The 19,106-nt window shown below is 44.4% G+C and overlaps 1 long non-coding RNA gene across 1 annotated transcript; it reads right to left on the bottom strand.

Moving 5' to 3' along the window:
* Positions 1 to 10,884: 10,884 nt before the first annotated feature.
* LOC310829155 lies at positions 10,885 to 11,724 on the bottom strand. The gene is made up of 3 exons (XR_014557193.1): positions 11,604 to 11,724; positions 11,340 to 11,478; positions 10,885 to 11,188 (listed from the first exon to the last, which is right to left on the bottom strand). It is a non-coding gene; the product is annotated as an uncharacterized lncRNA (long non-coding RNA).
* Between the last annotated feature and the right edge of the window lie 7,382 nt (positions 11,725 to 19,106).

The following is a 19,106-nucleotide window of genomic DNA, read 5'->3' on the forward strand; positions in this document are numbered from 1 at the left end:
ATTTTAAAGCAAACACACAAAAACAGGTACATCAGGATTGAAACAGTGACCAAAAGTGGAAATAACTCCCCACACCACTAGTACATATAATAAAGATACAAAAGAGTTGACTTACATGGTAATGTGCTTATAATCATGATGAAATGTAAGATCCACAACATTTTAAAATTTATAATTGGAGAATTGAGAACCCAAAGAAATTACAGAAGCAGATCTCCTGAGCTTTGAATCCGTCTGAGGGATCTGGTGTTTACCTTTAAAGAGGAAAGGAAAGTTTTCGGTTTTGCATATTTTGGGTGGGACTGCAAACATCTGATATAAAAGAGATGAGCTGTACTGGACCGCAACTTCAGTATTTTCTGGTTCAGTTGAAATTTACCCTGCTGGACCTAGGAAAGGGCCTTGGGCCAGGAGAACTGGTCTCCAAATCCTGGCTTATTCATGCTGTGATTTTGCTTCAGATGGTTTATTTTCCTCTCCATTTACATCATCACCTCACTGCATGAGTCCTCTGACTTGGCTCACAAAGCACACCATAAATAAACACAAGGAAAGCAAATCAGTATTATACGTAAAAAATTGTTAGCAATTTAATTTAAAATGAAAACACCCATTGAAATGCAAAATATTTATAATATCTGGTTGCATATGGTGCCGGTTATTGGGATGGCAACTCCATAACTGGGGCATCAATACCAGAAAAGGCCATCTTTCTTTTGGTTATCCATTTCACTTCATTTGTTGGAGAATAAACTAGTGGTTTGAGCAGCTGATTCCTTCTCACTTCAATCTCAGTGACATGGCGTCATAAGTCTATTGTGTTTTATTGTATCACAATTCACCCCATCCATTCTGTTCCACTGTACATATTAAGAACACAATTTGGGCACGCACACCTCCACAATAAAACACACACTTCTCAGATCTTAAGATTTGATTCCAATCCATAAGCAAGTACCAAGTGTCAGTGTTCTAGCAAAAAAGTAGATTGAAATGAATCCTCCCCAGTTCGTGGCTTACCCAGAAAGTATCACATCCATATATTGTTTAGGAGGAAGGTAATATCCCAGATCCGTATAACTTAAAGAGTAGGTTCAGTTAGCATAGCACATTAAAGTTATTACAATTCAAGGGAATATTATATCCCCTGGGTATATGAAAATCATATTTATTTAGGGAGCAAGATTGTCTCCTTAGGTCTCACAGAAAATTTCAAACGGGCACTTATAGTCTCTTTTGACTAAAAAACAGCTCAGGAATGGAAGAAATGTGGGAAGAAAGAAAGAAAGAAAGAAAGAAAGAAAGAAAGAAAGAAAGAAAACAATCCTTAGATGAAGAGATAACATGGTTCAGGAGAGGGCCAGATGAAAGATTCACAATCTACATTCATTTACTTCAAAAGAGCAGTTCCTAGACACCTGCTTCCTCTCGTGAAAGGAGATGTCCCTCTTTAGTTTCTCTCCTACTTGTGGTTTTGTGGTTTTTCTGAGTTTCAAGACACCTATGGTTCTGCGGTTTTCCTCAGTTCCCACCACCATGGAACAAGAGCACCATCAGCAGCAAGTCATTGGCTTAACTTACAAAGCAGAAAGTTTTTTCTTCTTTTGCTGGTTCTTTAGGAGTCCTGGCTGCATTGCCATTACAGTGCATCACTGGTGCAGCAATTAATGGTTGCAACATTAAACTCCACTTTGTTCTCCACTTTGGGGCTAATTATTTGCTGATTGAAGTTGAAGCCATCTTTTAAAGTGTTGAGTTGCCCTTGGCTTGTGTGCGAAGAAGAGCCACTGCTTTCTTCCATTGTGAATACTAGGCATGGAGGTTCCTTGCTGGAGCAAAGGATTAAAGCTGTCCTCCTCCCACACCATAGTCCAGATCTTACTCCTCTCAGGCTGGCCATTTATTTATTTAAACATCAACTATTCAAGGCAAACCATGGGAAATCTGTTATGTATGTTTGGAATAGCCCCAAGGTACTATTTCATCACAGTGTGGATCCTGGGATGTTCTCACTGGTAGTAGTTTGCCAGCAGTCTTTTCTGTCACCTGCTATCTGTCCATTTTAAAGAGTTGAACCTGGAATTTCCTGCATGCAAAACACATTCTCTGTCTCTGGAACACCCCCTGTTCTCACTCATGGAAGTTACAGGTTCCATCAAGATCTGAACTCAAGATGAGTGACATCAAAGTCCACAGTGTTCACCACAGGGCTCACCACCACAGTAAGTATTTCAGGGATGAACTCAGGAATAGAGGAATCATCCTTCTACCAGATCAGACTTTTTGTTTATTTAAGTCAGGATTGAATTCCTCTGGCTGTCAGCCACTTTCTGGGATGGCAGACAGAAGGTCTTCCCCATCTCCTCCTTCCTAATCCTTTTAATTTTGGGACAGAAGGAACCTGGGCCTCCTGCAAGCAGGACCAGAATGCAATAAAACTCTCCTATATTTTTTTATTCAACTCATTTTCAGAGGCATGCCACTTCTGATATTAGAGTGCAAATAAATTGTGTATCAAATGAGCCTCAGACAGCACCTCCTTCTGCATAATTGGACAGGGGGAATCTCATTTTTATGAGCTGCTCTTTGCAATTTATTGAAACAACTGCAGTTCTGCTATTAAACTGTGTTCTCTCTCTCGGCTAGAAGGATAAAAAAGCTCAACAACTTCTAGAAATATGGCAACACTACGTGAAGCATAGGTAAAGGTAAAGGGACCCCTGACCATTAGGTCCAGTCTCGGACAACTCTGGGGTTGCGGCGCTCATCTCGCTTTACTGGCCAAGGGAGCCAGCGTACAGCTTTTGGGTCATATAGCCAGCATGACTAAGCACTTCTGGCGAACCAGAGCAATGCACAAAAATGCCATTTACCTTCCCACCGTAGCAGTACCTATTTATCTACTTGCACTTTGACGTGCTTTCGAACTGCTAGGTTGGCAGGAGCAGGAACCGAGCAATGGGAGCTCACCCCATCGCAGAGATTTGAACCTCTGACCTTCTGATTGGCAAGCCCTAGGCTCTGTGGTTTAGACCACAGTGCCACCCACGTCCCAAGTATGTGAAGCATAAAGGTAAAGGTACCCCTGACCATCAGGTCCAGCCGCAGACAACTCTGGGGTTGCGGCATTCATTCGCTCTATAGGCCAAGGGAGCCGGCGTTCGTCCACAGACAGCTTCCAGGTCATTGTGAAGCATATTTATTCTGCTGTTAGCTCCTCCGACCCTTCTCCTATGTTTAACAGCTAAGAAGACACTCAAATAAACCTCAAGAGCATTTTTTTCTCTGAAGCCCCACCCAGGGTGCCTCTCACTGAAGGAAAAAGTTGTAGCAGTGCCACTTGACTGTGTTCACAGAGTAATGAAATCAGATGAAAGTTATACTTCAGGAACAGGGCCACAACTTTCCTAATGCTAAATGGACTTCGTATACAGCATCTTTCTTTGCACCTGTGATATGAGACATTCTAAGGCTTTTTTGAAGTTATTTTCCCGTGGTTTGCTTTTCAGAACAGAGCACTCTTTTGTCATTAATGAATTTGAAGGGAGAGGAAATGAACAGGCAGGAAAAAACAGGGCTATTTCAAGCATATGCAACATTGAAGCCTGGTTCTCAGTTGGTGTGGTTTTTGTGCAGCCCCGGAGTTGGGTTGTCTCACTGTGTCTCTTGCACAATAGTACATGGCAGAGTCTTCAGGCTTCAGGGCCCTCAGTTCCAAGGACACCTGGCTTTTTGAGATGTCCCTTGTGATGGTGATCCGGTTTTGGAGAGCAGAGTTATAGTTATTGCTTCCATCATACCCCATTCGTCCAGTCCACTCCAGCCCTTTTCCAGGAGGCTGACGGACCCAGTGCACACTATAGCTTGTTAGAGAAAATCCAGACACTGTGCAGGTCAGCTGCAGAGTCTCTCCAGGTCTTTTCAGCCCATTGCCTGACTGTGTGAGGGTAATCTGTGAGGAACTGTCTGCATTTATCAGAAAAGAATTGAAGAAGACAAAAATAAATAAGAAACACGATGATATTACACACGAATAACCCCTTCTTAAGAAGAAATGGGAAACTATCTTACATGCAGGGAATATCATTAGGAAACCAATCAAAAGATTCCTCTCCATGACTTGGATGGTTGCAGGACCAGAAGAAGATCTGGATGCTGCTGAAGACCTTGAATTTGGTAGCTTTGACCTACACGCCCTCTTTAAAGAAGGCCGTACCAGAAACCCATTTGCATGTTGTCCTGGGTGCCTCTCATAAAAGAGAACTGAAGGCTGAAAGAAGATGCAACAATGGAGTGGCTAAGAATGAACGTCAGAATCCCACCTTTCCTACCTGTGTTTGCCCATCATGTTTTCTGGAAACAGGCATGTGACTTGATGCCGTCTTGTCCAGAGTTTCTCTGGCTTTGGGAGTGAACAGAAATTACAATGCAGTACTTAAGGCACTAAAACTTTAATTGGGAAATGCAGTTATTCAGAATAGCATTGGTCCAGTCTAGGGTGGGGAACATTTTTTAAGGTCAAGGGCAGCATTCCCTTCGGAAAACCTGCAGTGAGCCAAGTGGCAGTGTTGTTTGGCAGGTTCAGCAGCAAACGTTTGTGAAACAGTCATTGCAAATCCCCTTCCCCAAATATTCCTGTCGTTGTGGATGTGAAAGTTATTAGTACCTTCTGTCCTGAAGCCATTTCAGTTCACTCTAAATAACGTCGTTCGGTCCCAGCGCCTGCCAACCTAGCAGTTCGAAAGCACCTCCGGGTGCAAGTAGATAAATAGGGACCGCTTACCAGCGGGGAGGTAAACGGCGTTTCCGTGTGCGGCTCTGGCTCGCCAGAGCAGCGATGTCACGCTGGCCACGTGACCCGGAAGTGTCTCCGGACAGCGCTGGCCCCTGGCCTCTTAAGTGAGATGGGCGCACAACCCCAGAGTCTGTCAAGACTGGCCCATACGGGCAGGGGTACCTTTACCTTTTACCTTATGAATGCTAAAGGTGGGATCGTATTGCTTTAAATGTATAGTTCAGAAGGCACAATGGAGCTTCTTTTAGGTGGGTAGGGATGAAATTCAATAAGTTGCTTCAATTCGTTATTTTTTTACGAAATATTGAGTACATTCAATGAATACAAATTACATTTCAATTCAAGTCTGCTAGTGTTATGGCTGAGATGGTCTACTTAAAATCAGGTTTCAGAAGAGGTGCCGTGTCCATCAGTCATGGGCAGATGAGTAATGGGATCCTCCTTAATGAGGGTCCTGGTTGCACACAGGCCCCTAAGGCACCCCTGCTGGGAGAGTTGTTGCTGGGCGTGGCCCAAGCCTTAACCATTAGGCCTCGGGATCATGCCAGGCTGTTTGGGCCAATTGGGGCAGTTGGTGCGATTCCTGGGGCCTATAAAAGCGGCAGCATGATGTAACTGGGGGCACTTGCTTCGTGCTGCTGAACACCTGCCTTCCCTTCCTAATTTTAGGCAGTGCTGCTTTGGCCTTGCTTTGGATTGGGTCGCCTGTTTTGGAACAGGGGCTGGGTAGGAATTTTCTCCATTTGCCAGATTGGCTGTAGCCACTTGCTTTGCTTACCCCCTTAGCAATTGTCACAACTTTGTAAGATTTGGCGGTTAGGCATTCATTGGCTTATTGAAATGTGGGTGTAAAGGTGGTGTTTCAGCTTCCCAGTAACACTCCAGCACAATCAGCGTGATATTTACAGTCTTTATAACATATATACAAGAACAGCTACAGTTCAGAATTATGCGTCGAAACCCGTTGAGTCAGATTCAGGGAGTGGCTAACAAAGTAGGCATGGGAATTGAGTGTGCTAACAAAGTAGGCATGGGAATTGAGTGAGACGTCTTTGATCCTTATGTTTCACTTCCCTTCTTGTCTGTGCTGATTTGAAAGCCCCCTCCCTTCCTGAGTCTGAGCTTCCTTCCCAAGCCTCTGGATGCTTGCAAGGCTCTCCAGCATCCCTGAACCCCTGCTCTCCCTGGCTACTCTCCGTCCTCTCTTCCTCTTCCTCTGTCTCTGGGTTGTTGTGGGGCTCTCCAGCATCTCTGAGCCCCTGTTCTCCCTGACTGCTCTACGCCCCCTGTTCTGCCTCGCGCGTCATCTCCCTGTCTTCCTCTTCTGTCCATTGCTCCTCAGAATCCTCCCTGGCAGTGAGGGAGGGGAGGTGCGGCCATCACCTGCCCCTCCAGGAATGGGGTATTCTGGTAAAGGAATCTGGGGGTCCTGGATCTCGTCTGAAGTCTGCTTGAGGGGCTAGGGCCATGCCAGGACCACAGGAGCCCCGGGGTGAGCTTTGGTAGGTCATCATCAATGTTGCTCCCTCGTTTGGTGTTTACCCTTTCAGAATACCAGCCAGAAAGGTAGGAGTCAGTTATAGTCTGTTGCCAATGCCTAAGCCAACACCGCTCACTTTGCTGTAATCAATAAAGTTGTGGCCTAAATTTTGCCCAATAACTTAAACTAACTTAAACTAAAATTACATGTCAGTGTGAAGTTATTTTCAGGGGATGGGCTTGGGGGCCTCGAAGCACAGCGTGCAGCACATTAAGATTCACCTTTTTCTTTTAAGTGTCAGAGCTGTAATGGCTCATTCACTCATGCGTGCCAAACATTAATGGTGATTTTCATTTATTACCTGCTATTCACCTCAAGGTCCCAGGGCATGTCCCAACAATTTAAAATAGCAGCATTAAAATCCAGTTTGAAACAAATAACTATTTAACTATTTTTTAAAAAATTACCCTTGTCGTCCCTTCCAACTCTACAAATCTGTGATTCTATAAGAAGAATAGAGTAGGTCTTAAATGCATGTGTCTCGAGTGTTAGAGGACAAGGTAAAGAGGTGCATCTTTGGCACATGATGAAAACACTTGGTTTTTTTCTAAATTTATTGGTATCAGTAATGCAAAGCCTGAAGTCAAACAAAGTCTGAGACATCTGTCACAAACTGACCTGAATCACCTTATGAATACACAGTGCCAACTAATAATTTCAAAATCACAAACTGTTACATTTCTCTTGACTGTTTTGAGAGCAGAAAGATTCTGGACTTGTTTGAACCTTGGCCTGATCCATCAGCTGGGCTCTTCTTATATTTTTGTTGTCTCTTCATGGGAAATGAAGGACAACATGGAACACACTGACATCTATCCCACAGTTCAAAATGTTATTCTGTGGACATTTTCCACATCTGTCTTCCAATGGGGTTTAAACCCTTGTCCCTCTTTTTAGACATTAGATGGTGATGACATCCCACAATATTATATGTTTTCCAGCTGAGCTACATGCATCTTTACTGCATACATTTGTTTGTGGTTAGCCTCCTGTTTTTGCTGGGTTTTTTTGCTTCCCCCTTTCCATGAACAGAAAAAGTACAATCAAGAAGACTGAAGATTTTGTCCACTGACTGCTAGCTTTTCAGTCACTGTGTCTCTAGCACAGTAGTACAATCCTGAATCTTCCACCTTCAAACCACTCATCTGCAAGTAGAGTGTGCTGATGGAATTGTCCCTGGAGATAGTAAATCTACCCTTAACTGAGTCAGCATAGTGTGTAGTAGTGGTAGCAATATAGGCAATCCATTCCAGGCCCTTCCCAGGAGCCTGTCGCACCCAGTTCATGTTGTAGCTGCTGAAGGTGAACCCAGAGGTTCGGCAGGTGAGGCGGAGGGACTCTCCTGGCCTTTTTACGTCCCCTCCAGATTCTTCCAGTTGAATCTCTGATTGGACATCTAGAAAGAAAGAGATGTTATAAATTCTGCTTCAGATTAATAATATCTGAACCTGTAGCCCTCTAGTCGTTGTTGTACTCCCATCACCCCCAGTCAGGAATGCCAGAATTATGGGAGTTGCAGCAGACAAATGACATCTGAAGGGTCACAGGTTCCCTGCCCCTGCATTAGCCCCTAGAGCATACTGATATTTTGCATGCTAACTGCATCTAATGGATAATTACCTCTGATGGCTGCTGAAAATAAGACAAAATAAATCCACAGAAGCATTTCTCTCCGGTGATGTTTTGAAGCAAATTAAGAAGAAACTTGACACTGGCTAACAGGGTTGTGAATCTCTAAACATGTATCTCTTATAGGCAGGGAAGGTGTGTGACTGATTTATAGAGGAAGCTAGTCCACATTTACATAAAGCTCAGGATAAAAGAGCAACACAGCCTCTCCACTTTTCATGATTGAGGAGAGATGATTGGCCACCGCTTGCTGTTTCCATGAGATGGCATTGGGCAGTAATGATTATTTCCATGTATATGATTGAAAATCAGGTTTAGGTTAAAATTTACTTGGAATAAAAGCACATTAGGTCTGCACTGGAATAATCTATCTCTATATCTGGCTTGAATAGCTTTCAGGTAAATTTAACCTGGTCAGTCCAACACAGATCAAGATGCCTGAAATGGAAGAAACAGGAAAAAGATATGGGATGGATCTTTACACATGACCCCTGGAAAGATGACATACAAGCAGGTCAATAGGCACAGGACCTTGTTCTGGTTCCCATTTCTTGATGAAGAGGTTTTCTCAATGTATACACTAATTCCACTTTAGTCTATTGCTCCTGGCGCAGGTGTGAAGGGGGCAGTGGAGAGGTTTAGACCTTGGGAAGCTAAGCTCTTGGATAGAGATGGGGAACCTCAGGTCCAAGGGTCAAATATGGCATGCCAAGCTTCTTTGTCCCATGCACTCTTCCCATGCCACCACACCCTCTCCTTGGGCCATGCCCCTCCCAGGCCTTGCTTCACATCTGCATTGAGTGTCTTTGTCTGGATGGATTGTGTTTTGCTATGTGGCCTGCAGGACCTTGTCACTTCTAAGTCTGGCCCATCAGCCAGATCCACTTCTCTCCCCACAGGATGCTCTACCACTTGGGATAACATGAGGATAGTCTGTGTGATATATTTGGAGAATCTTTATTCAATAGAATAGCAAAAGAACAGCAGGAATGTTGCATTGTGTATTCCATGAGTGGTTTGAAAAATGGAGAAGCTGAAAGAGGATCCTGTTTGGGGCTGGTGCACACAAAAAACCCATGCAAGGATGACCCCTCATTTTCTGAAGGGTAGATTTTGTACTGCCTCTTAGAGGAATTTGCTCAGTGTGGGTGCATCTCTCGAACAACAATACATGGCAGCCTTTGGGGAGTTGAGTTGCAAGAACAATTGATTTCTGGCAATGTCTCTTGTGATGCTGATCCGATTTTGGAATGTGTTGTTATAATATGTCTTCCCATTACCCTGGATGAGTCCAACCCACTTCCATCCCTTCCCTGGTGACTGACTGATCCAATGTACATCAAAGCTGTCTACAGAAAATCCATACACTGTACAGGTTAGCTGTAGAGTCTCTCCAGTTTGTTTCATTCCACCACCTGCTGCTGCATAAGACTGAAGTGAGATACCTGCATGACATGAAAGAATATATAGACAGTAAAAAATGCATATGAGTAATAGGTAGCACATCATCAAGATTGTCATCTGCACAGAGGAAGACATTAACCCTTACTTACATGCAGGGGTGCTCATTAAGATACTTATCAAGAGCCTCAGTTTTATGATTCTGATAGATGGTATTAACTCCTATCACTGGAAGAACCTTGAGTTGCATCAAACAGGCCACACTATACAATCATTTGCATTATGCCATGAGTACCACTCTTATAAGAGACTTGAAAAATGCAAACCTCCTCCCCACACCACTGAATCATCCAAAGAATTGCTTTGTAAAAAAAGATGTAGGAGGAAATGTCACTGGACATACAGTTTCCGTGGCTCCCTGAACCAACAGCTTAAAAATTAGGTACAATTGCAACATATACTTTAAATAGCATTATTGTTATTGATACACTGGCTCTATGTTTTTATGCAAATTCACTGGAATGGGTAAGTTTAATGTAATGTGATCTTGACAGTCTTGCTATTAATAGTGTCTGCTGCCTCTAGGCCAGGAGTGAGGAACTGCAGGCCCAGGGGGCAAATGTGGCCCTCCAAACCTCTCCATCTAGCCTTTCGGACTCTTCCCCAGGACACCTTCCTCACCATGCCTTTTCCTAACTTGTACATGGACATTTGACAATAATTTGTTAATTCCTTACTCTGGACATTCCTTGCCTGACAATGCCAGGATGGAGAAATCAAATGAACCTTATCCAATAGCTGAAGTGGGATTCAAAGGTCAATGTGGAGGGGGAAGGGTGGGTGCAGACCCCTGGAGACTCCAGAGAGCAGCAGCTGCCATTTTCTCCCAAGCCACTGCTGGGAGACCAGCAGTGCCTCCTATTCACCAAGAGGCCACTATAGAGGTGATATTCATGTTGGAGGGGCGGTGGCAGCAGGCTGCCAAGGAAGAGCCAGATTCAGTCACCAAGGAGTCTGTCTCAGCCATAGATGCCACCGTGGTAGCAACAGCAGGTGATGCATTCCTTGAAGGCAGGATCTGTAGCTCCTGTTGATCCAACATACAGAGGCAGTGACCTCACCTTTGCCTCCAAGATGGGCCAACCCTGGCAAGTTGTATCCCTATGGGAATAAATTCTGTGAAGATACAAAAAGGAAACCATGATTTATGCTGTGGAATGAGAATGCACTTTGCATGTCCACAAGAGCTTGCTAGGAGGCAACTAAAACTGGGAGAACCCTACTGATTTCTTTGCTCCCAGGGCATGGAGGTTAGGATAATGCGTTTGGGAGCTAGGATAAGGGCTTTCTGACACCTTTGAGGTTGGATTGGGAACCAATGTAGAGAGACTGCAAAAGTATGTATTTACTTGTGGTTTATTCAGTACAGTCATTTGAACTGAAAGCTCTTCAGTGCCACCTGCAGTCTTTTAATTTAACACACAAAGGTTTTTGTCTGAGCTCGAGTTCAGTTTCCACCACTGTGTGTCTGGCACAGTAATAGACGGCAGTGTCTTCTTGCTTCAGGCTGTTCATTTGAAGATAAAAGTTGGTGCTGTCCTTGGAGGCAGTGAAACGCCCTTGGATGGTTGGGGAGTACTTATTGTAGGATGATGAATAATAGTAAAGCAGCCATTCCAGCCCTTTTCCTGGAGATTGCCGGATCCAGTGCATGGTATAGCTGCTAAGAGCAAAACCTCTTGTGGCGCAGGTTAACCTCACAGATTCTCCAGGCTTTTTCATTTCTGGGCCTGACTGAGTGAGGACAATCTGTGAACTGGCCCCTGCAGAGAGAAGAGACACGCTGCTTAACTGTGTGCATTTTAAAGCAAACACACAAAAACAGGTACATCAGGATTGAAACAGTGACCAAAAGTGGAAATAACTCCCCACACCACTAGTACATATAATAAAGATACAAAAGAGTTGACTTACATGGTAATGTGCTTATAATCATGATGAAATGTAAGATCCACAACATTTTAAAATTTATAATTGGAGAATTGAGAACCCAAAGAAATTACAGAAGCAGATCTCCTGAGCTTTGAATCCGTCTGAGGGATCTGGTGTTTACCTTTAAAGAGGAAAGGAAAGTTTTCGGTTTTGCATATTTTGGGTGGGACTGCAAACATCTGATATAAAAGAGATGAGCTGTACTGGACCGCAACTTCAGTATTTTCTGGTTCAGTTGAAATTTACCCTGCTGGACCTAGGAAAGGGCCTTGGGCCAGGAGAACTGGTCTCCAAATCCTGGCTTATTCATGTTGTGATTTTGCTTCAGATGGTTTATTTTCCTCTCCATTTACATCATCACCTCACTGCATGAGTCCTCTGACTTGGCTCACAAAGCACACCATAAATAAACACAAGGAAAGCAAATCAGTATTATACGTAAAAAATTGTTAGCAATTTAATTTAAAATGAAAACACCCATTGAAATGCAAAATATTTATAATATCTGGTTGCATATGGTGCCGGTTATTGGGATGGCAACTCCATAACTGGGGCATCAATACCAGAAAAGGCCATCTTTCTTTTGGTTATCCATTTCACTTCATTTGTTGGAGAATAAACTAGTGGTTTGAGCAGCTGATTCCTTCTCACTTCAATCTCAGTGACATGGCGTCATAAGTCTATTGTGTTTTATTGTATCACAATTCACCCCATCCATTCTGTTCCACTGTACATATTAAGAACACAATTTGGGCACGCACACCTCCACAATAAAACACACACTTCTCAGATCTGAAGATTTGATTCCAATCCATAAGCAAGTACCAAGTGCCAGTGTTCTAGCAAAAAAGTAGACTGAAATAAATCCTCCCCAGTTCGTGGCTTACCCAGAAAGTATCACATCCATATATTGTTTAGGAGGAAGGTAATATCCCAGATCCGTATAACTTAAAGAGTAGGTTCAGTTAGCATAGCACATTAAAGTTATTACAATTCAAGGGAATATTATATCCCCTGGGTATATGAAAATCATATTTATTTAGGGAGCAAGATTGTCTCCTTAGGTCTCACAGAAAATTTCAAACGGGCACTTATAGTCTCTTTTGACTAAAAAACAGCTCAGAAATGGAAGAAATGTGGGAAGAAAGAAAGAAAGAAAGAAAGAAAGAAAGAAAGAAAGAAAACAATCCTTAGATGAAGAGATAACATGGTTCAGGAGAGGGCCAGATGAAAGATTCACAATCTACATTCATTTACTTCAAAAGAGCAGTTCCTAGACACCTGCTTCCTCTCGTGAAAGGAGATGTCCCTCTTTAGTTTCTCTCCTACTTGCGGTTTTGTGGTTTTTCTGAGTTTCAAGACACCTATGGTTCTGCGGTTTTCCTCAGTTCCCACCACCATGGAACAAGAGCACCATCAGCAGCAAGTCATTGGCTTAACTTACAAAGCAGAAGGTTTTTTTCTTCTTTTGCTGGTTCTTTAGGAGTCCTGGCTGTATTGCCATCACAGTGCATCACTGGTGCAGCAATTAATGGTTGCAACATTAAACTCCACTTTGTTCTCCACTTTGGGGCTAATTATTTGCTGATTGAAGTTGAAGCCATCTTTTAAAGTGTTGAGTTGCCCTTGGCTTGGGTGCGAAGAAGAGCCACTGCTTTCTTCCATTGTGAATACTAGGCATGGAGGTTCCTTGCTGGAGCAAAGGATTAAAGCTGTCCTCCTCCCACACCATAGTCCAGATCTTACTCCTCTCAGGCTGGCCATTTATTTATTTAAACATCAACTATTCAAGGCAAACCATGGGAAATCTGTTATGTATGTTTGGAATAGCCCCAAGGTACTATTTCATCACAGTGTGGATCCTGGGATGTTCTCACTGGTAGTAGTTTGCCAGCAGTCTTTTCTGTCACCTGCTATCTGTCCATTTTAATGAGTTGAACCTGGAATTTCCTGCATGCAAAACACATTCTCTGTCTCTGGAACACCCCCTGTTATCACTCATGGAAGCTACAGGTTCCATCAAGATCTGAACTCAAGATGAGTGACATCAAAGTCCACAGTGTTCACCACAGGGCTCACCACCGCAGTAAGTATTTCAGGGATGAACTCAGGAATAGAGGAATTTGCCTTCTACCAGATCAGACTTTTTGTTTATTTAAGTCAGGATTGAATTCCTCTGGCTGTCAGCCACTTTCTGGGATGGCAGACAGAAGGTCTTTCCCATCTCCTCCTTCCTAATCCTTTTAATTTTGGGACAGAAGGAACCTGGGCCTCCTGCAAGCAGGACCAGAATGCAATAAAATTCTCCTATTTTATTTTTTTTATTCAACATTTTCAGAGGCATGCCACTTCTGATATTAGAGTGCAAATAAATTGTGTATCAAATGAGCCTCAGACAGCACCTCCTTCTGCATAAATGGACAGGGGGAATCTCATTTTTATGAGCTGCTCTTTGCAATTTATTGGAACAACTGCAATTCTGCTATTAAACTGTGTTCTCTCTCTCTCTCTCGGCTAGAAGGATAAAAAAGCTCAACAACTTCTAGAAATATGGCAACACTATGTGAAGCATAGGTACAGGTAAAGGGACCCCTGACCATTAGGTCCAGTCTCGGACAACTCTGGGGTTGCGGTGCTCATCTCGCTTTACTGGCCAAGGGAGCCAGCATACAGCTTCTGGGTCATATAGCCAGCATGACTAAGCACTTCTGGCGAACCAGAGCAATGCACAAAAATGCCATTTACCTTCCCACCGTAGCGGTACCTATTTATCTACTTGCACTTTGACGTGCTTTCGAATTGCTAGGTTGGCAGGAGCAGGAACCGAGCAATGGGAGCTCATCCCATCGCAGAGATTTGAACCTCTGACCTTCTAATCGGCAAGCCCTAGGCTCTGTGGTTTAGACCACAGTGCCACCGACGTCCCAAGTATGTGAAGAATAAAGGTAAAGGTTCCCCTGACCATCAGGTCCAGTCACATACAACTCTGGGGTTGCGGCATTCATCTCGCTCTATAGGCCGAGGGAGCCGGCGTTTGTCCACAGACAGCTTCCGGGTCATTGTGAAGCATACTTGCTATTTATTCTGCTGTTAGCTCCTCCGCCCCTTCTCCTATGTTTAACAGCTAAGAAGACACTCAAATAAAAACTCAACAGCATTTTTTCCTCTAAAGCCTCACCCAGAGTGCCTCTCACTGAAGGAAAAAGTTGTAGCAGTGCCACTTGACTGTGTTCACAGAGTAATGAGATCAGATGAAAGTTATACTTCAGGAACAGGGCCACAAATTTCCTAATGCTAAATGGACTTCGTATACAGCATCTTTCTTTGCACCTGTGATATGAGACATTCTAAGGCTTTTGGGGGGTTATTTTCCCATGGTTTGCTTTTCAGAACAGAGCACTCTTTTGTCATTAATGAATTTGAAGGGAGAGGAAATGAACAGGCAGGAAAAAACAGGGCTATTTCAAGCATATGCAACACTGAAGCCTGGTTCTCAGTTGGGGTGGTTTTTGTGCAGCCCCGGAGTTGGGTTGTCTCACTGTGTCTCTTGCACAATAGTACATGGCAGAGTCTTCAGGCTTCAGGGCCCTCAGTTCCAGGGACACCTGGCTTTTTGAGATGTCCCTTGTGATGGTGATCCGGTTTTGGAGAGCAGAGTTATAGTTATTGCTTCCATCATACCCCATTCGTCCAGTCCACTCCAGCCCTTTTCCAGGAGGCTGACGGACCCAGTGCACACTATAGCTTGTTAGAGAAAATCCAGACACTGTGCAGGTCAGCTGCAGAGTCTCTCCAGGTCTTTTCAGCCCATTGCCTGACTGTGTGAGGGTAATCTGTGAGGAACTGTCTGCATTTATCAGAAAAGAATTGAAGAAGACAAAAATAAATAAGAAACACGATGATATTACACACGAATAACCCCTTCTTAAGAAGAAATGGGAAACTATCTTACATGCAGGGAATATCATTAGGAAACCAATCAAAAGATTCCTCTCCATGACTTGGATGGTTGCAGGACCAGAAGAAGATCTGGATGCTGCTGAAGACCTTGAATTTGGTAGCTTTGACCTACACGCCCTCTTTAAAGAAGGCCGTACCAGAAACCCATTTGCATGTTGTCCTGGGTGCCTCTCATAAAAGAGAACTGAAGGCTGAAAGAAGATGCAACAATGGAGTGGCTAAGAATGAACGTCAGAATCCCACCTTTCCTACCTGTGTTTGCCCATCATGTTTTCTGGAAACAGGCATGTGACTTGATGCCGTCTTGTCCAGAGTTTCTCTGGCTTTGGGAGTGAACAGAAATTACAATGCAGTACTTAAGGCACTAAAACTTTAATTGGGAAATGCAGTTATTCAGAATAGCATTGGTCCAGTCTAGGGTGGGGAACATTTTTTAAGGTCAAGGGCAGCATTCCCTTCGGAAAACCTGCAGTGAGCCAAGTGGCAGTGTTGTTTGGCAGGTTCAGCAGCAAACGTTTGTGAAACAGTCATTGCAAATCCCCTTCCCCAAATATTCCTGTCGTTGTGGATGTGAAAGTTATTAGTACCTTCTGTCCTGAAGCCATTTCAGTTCACTCTAAATAACGTCGTTCGGTCCCAGCGCCTGCCAACCTAGCAGTTCGAAAGCACCTCCGGGTGCAAGTAGATAAATAGGGACCGCTTACCAGCGGGGAGGTAAACGGCGTTTCCGTGTGCGGCTCTGGCTCGCCAGAGCAGCGATGTCACGCTGGCCACGTGACCCGGAAGTGTCTCCGGACAGCGCTGGCCCCTGGCCTCTTAAGTGAGATGGGCGCACAACCCCAGAGTCTGTCAAGACTGGCCCATACGGGCAGGGGTACCTTTACCTTTTACCTTATGAATGCTAAAGGTGGGATCGTATTGCTTTAAATGTATAGTTCAGAAGGCACAATGGAGCTTCTTTTAGGTGGGTAGGGATGAAATTCAATAAGTTGCTTCAATTCGTTATTTTTTTACGAAATATTGAGTACATTCAATGAATACAAATTACATTTCAATTCAAGTCTGCTAGTGTTATGGCTGAGATGGTCTACTTAAAATCAGGTTTCAGAAGAGGTGCCGTGTCCATCAGTCATGGGCAGATGAGTAATGGGATCCTCCTTAATGAGGGTCCTGGTTGCACACAGGCCCCTAAGGCACCCCTGCTGGGAGAGTTGTTGCTGGGCGTGGCCCAAGCCTTAACCATTAGGCCTCGGGATCGTGCCAGGCTGTTTGGGCCAATTGGGGCAGTTGGTGCGATTCCTGGGGCCTATATAAGCAGCAGCGTGACGTAACTGGGGGCACGTGCTTCATGCTGCCGAACACCCGCCTTCCCTTCCTAATTTTAGGCAGTGCTGCTTTGGCCTTGCTTTGGATTGGGTCGCCTGTTTTGGAACAGGGGCTGGGTAGGAATTTTCTCCATTTGGCAGATTGGCTGTAGCCACTTGGTTTGCTTACCCCCTTAGCAATCGTCACAACTTTGTAAGATTTGGCGGTTAGGCATTGGCTTATTGAAATGTGGTTTTCCCCTTCCCAGTAACACTCCAGCACAATCAGTGTGATATTTACAGTCTTTATTACATACATACAAGAACAGCTACAGTCCAGAATTACGCATCCAAACCCGTTGAGTCAGCGACTTCCTACAATTCTCGTGCCAACAAAGTAGGCGTGGGGGTCACGTGAAATGTCTTTGATCCTTAGATTTCACTTCCCTCCTTTTCTGTGCTAATTTGAAAACCCCTTCCGTTCCTGAGTCTGAGCTTCCTTCCCAAGCCTCTGGATGCTTGCAAGGCTCTCCAGCATCCCTGAACCCCTGCTCTCCCTGGCTACTCTCCGTCCTCTCTTCCTCTTCCTCTGTCTCTGGGTTGTTGTGGGGCTCTCCAGCATCTCTGAGCCCCTGTTCTCCCTGACTGCTCTACGCCCCCTGTTCTGCCTCGCGCGTCATCTCCCTGTCTTCCTCTTCTGTCCATTGCTCCTCAGAATCCTCCCTGGCAGTGAGGGAGGGGAGGTGCAGCCATCACCTGCCCCTCCAGGAATGGGGTATTCTGGTAAAGGAATCTGGGGGTCCTGGATCTCGTCTGAAGTCCGCTTGAGGGGCTAGGGCCATGCCAGGACCACAGGAGCCCCAGGGTGAGCTTTGGTAGGTCATCATCGATGTTGCTCCCTCGTTTGGTGTTTACCCGTTTAGACTACCAGCCAGAAAGGCAGGAGTCAGTTATAGTCTGTTGCCAATGCCTAAGCCAACACTGCTCAGTTTGTTGTAATCAGTAAAGTTGTGGCCTAAATTTTGCCCAATAACTTAAACTAAAATTACATGCCAGTGTGAAGTTATTTTCAGGGGAAGGGCTTGGGGGCCTCGAAGCACAGCGTGCAGCACATTAAGATTCACCTTTTTCTTTTAAGTGTCAGAGCTGTAATGCCTAATTCACTCATGCGTGCCAAACATTAATGGTGATTTTCATTCATTACCTGCTATTCACCTCTAGGTCCCGGGGCATGTCCCAACAATTTAAAATAGCAGCATTAAAATCCATTTGAAACAAATAACTATTTAACTATTTTTTAAAAAAAATACCCTGTATTGAATGGGGTAGGACTAGATGACCCTTGTCATCCCTTCCAACTCTACAAGTCTGTGATTCTATAAAAAAAGTGTATAATGAAGGTGCCAGACACATGTCTGTGTAAATACATTTTCACAGTTTAGGGGATGCCACAAAGAATACCATCTCTCAGGCCATAAAGGTAAAGGTAAAGGTACCCCTGCCCGTACGGGCCAGTCTTGACAGACTCTGGGGTTGTGCGCCCATCTCACTTAAGAGGCCAGGGGCCAGCGCTGTCCGGAGACACTTCCGGGTCACGTGGCCAGCGTGACAAAGCTGCATCTGGCGAGCCAGAGCTGCACACGGAAACGCCGTTTACCTTCCCGCTGGTAAGCGGTCCCTATTTATCTACTTGCACCCGGAGGTGCTTTCGAACTGCTAGGTTGGCAGGCGCTGGGACCGAGCAGCGGGAGCGCACCCCGCCGCAGGGATTCGAACCGCCGACCTTTCAATCGGCAAGTCCTAGGCGCTGAGGCTTTAACCCACAGCGCCACCTGCATCCCCTTCTCTCAGGCCATCCCTCCCCACAAAAAATAAAAACAAAAATTGGGGAGCTACCAAAATGGCCACCTCAGCCAATGCTAACAAATGAGAGGGTCTGTTGTGGTATGTTCTCATTATTCATGTGTGAAATTGTGGTGAAATAGCCCCTTTAAGATTATTGTGCGGGTCGTATGAGAATTTGTTAGGATTCCTGGAATAATGAGCCTAAACACAGATGCCTCTCATTAAGGCCTCAAGGCCAATGTCAGATAGTAATCAAAGACACATAATTGGAGAAGGTGCTGATTTCATTGTGTGGAAGGGTTGAACAGCCATAGTCAGTGTTTTCTTAAAACCTTGGTTGGGGTGAGCATACAGAAATCTTAACATGGGCGATCAGCACCTATTCGGACTTTAGAGGGTATTTTGCTTTGTTGGTCAGCCTGCTAAGATTTATGCGTAAGTGTTCCTGTAGGCTAGGTAGATAAGATAGCTTCGTTATTTTTTAGACTCTTAATTTGTGTAATTGTTTGAAGCTTTTCCTTTTACAGAGCTTTGTTTTTAATAAAGTTTATTGTGTATTTTTATGGAAATTGGTCTCGCTTGAGTTTCTGAACCTTCCAATCTAGACTGCACTTTTCGAAGAGGGTCATTCATCACAGAT

Source organism: Podarcis gaigeae (assembly GCF_964106915.1).
Source record: "Podarcis gaigeae genome assembly, chromosome: 13".
NCBI classification, from domain to species: Eukaryota; Metazoa; Chordata; class Lepidosauria; order Squamata; family Lacertidae; genus Podarcis; species Podarcis gaigeae.